We start from the raw sequence: 1,805 nt of genomic DNA, 5'->3' as shown, positions 1-1,805 counted from the left end.
GATAAATAATGTTCAAATACAGAATGCAATACCTTACCCAGCATGACATAGGGATTCAGTTAACATTTGTTAAATTTCACTGCTTTTTAAATTTTTTTTTTAATGTTTATTTATTTTCGAGAGAGAGAGAGAGAGAGAGAGAGAGAGAGAGAAAGACAGAGACAGAGTGTGAATAGGGGAGGGGCAGAGAGAGAGAGAGGGAAACAGAATCTGAAGCAGGCTCCAGGCTCTGCACTGTCAGCACAGAGCCCGATGCAGGGCTCGAACTCACAGACTGTGAGATCATGACCTGAGCTGAAGTTGGATGCTTAACCAACTGTGCCACCCAGGCACCCCATAATTTTACAGTTTTTTAACAAAGTGATTTTCCTCAGTAATAATTTCTCAGATAAAACTCAGGTAAAAATAAAGAAAAACAAATAAATTCTCATTGTGTTAACCCACTAAAATATTGGGTTATTATTATTATTATTATTATCATTAGCAGTTAGCCTGACCTTTTCACATCATATCTCCTTGAGAATTCCACACATACAGAGTGAATTCAATGAAGAGAAAATTGTGGAAAACAGACTTCAGCTACTTGAGATAATTTCACAAGTAAAATTTCAGCCTGATGTTGGTGTAATGTAGTTCTTTGTGAAAACAATGACCAACCCTATCATTAGTGTCTGTTACGGTTAATTTTATGTGTCAAGTTAGCTAGAGCCCAGACACTTGGTTAACCACATCTGGATGTTCCTATGAAGGTATTTTTTAGATGAGATTAATATTTAAATCAGTACATTTTGAGTAAAGCAAATTACCGTCCGTAATGTGGGTGGGCCCCATCCAATCAGTTGAAGGAATTAAGAAAAAGAATGACCTACCCTGAAGAAATGGGAATTCCATTATACTGCCTTTGGACTAAATTTGCAGCATCAACTCTTCCCTGGATCTCTAGCCTGCTTGTCCAACCTTGCAAATTTTTGACTCATAATCATGTGAACCAAATCCTTATAATTTCTCTCTCTCTCTCTCTCCCTCCCTCCCCCCACTCCACCCCACATACTCAGAGTCTGGATGCCTGTGTGTGTGTGTTTCTGTGTGTATATTTTAAAATAGACAGGTCCTAACAGAGATCAAATGTGAAAAAACATACCATTGCCAATTAGCCAATGTCAAGAAAAATGGCATCCTAGGTTCATTTTGGAATTAATACACTTCTCACAGAAATATGTTTAGATGTTCTTTATGAGTCCTGCTACTGTTTATTGTATCTAAGTTTATCCCATATTTTCAATTACAATTATAAACAATGAGTTAAAACTGAAAAAGGCTGACTCCAGAAGGTTCAAACAGAAAAGCACATGCACATGAATTAAGAGCAATATACCTTTTTTTTCTTTGAAAATTATTTACTGGGTGCTTGCTTCAGCAGCACATATACTGAAATGATACAGAGAAAATTAGCATGTTATCTGTGCAATGATGACACAAAAATAACTTATTGGACATCTTCTCATATTGAGCAATGTGGAAAGCTTGAATAACATAAAGCTTGTAGAAACATGGTTCCTGCCTATGGTAAGTCAGATTTTCAAAAAATATTAGGAACAATTCTTCCTAACCTTCACGTTCTTTTACTATGTAATTCTGATATTCCTCCTACTGGAAGGCAGAGTCTATGTCTCCTCCTCTTGAATCTGGATGACCTTCTGCCTCAACAAATATAGTAGGTCAGAAGTAATATAATGGGATTTTCAAGAAAAGAGCATAACAATGCTATGTTCTTCTGCCTTGCTCTCTTGGGACACTTGCTTTGT

The 1,805-nt window shown here is 36.6% G+C and overlaps 1 pseudogene; it reads left to right on the top strand.

Moving 5' to 3' along the window:
• The first annotated feature begins 1,404 nt into the window (after positions 1 to 1,404).
• LOC128777892 (U6 spliceosomal RNA) lies at positions 1,405 to 1,505 on the top strand (annotated as a pseudogene).
• Positions 1,506 to 1,805: the final 300 nt, after the last annotated feature.

Source organism: Panthera pardus, unplaced genomic scaffold, assembly GCF_024362965.1.
Source record: "Panthera pardus isolate Hobbes unplaced genomic scaffold, ASM2436296v1 HiC_scaffold_17, whole genome shotgun sequence".
Taxonomy (NCBI): domain Eukaryota; kingdom Metazoa; phylum Chordata; class Mammalia; order Carnivora; family Felidae; genus Panthera; species Panthera pardus.
The sequence above is the reverse complement of the archived record's forward strand: the minus strand, read 5'-3'. Positions and strand labels throughout refer to the sequence as shown.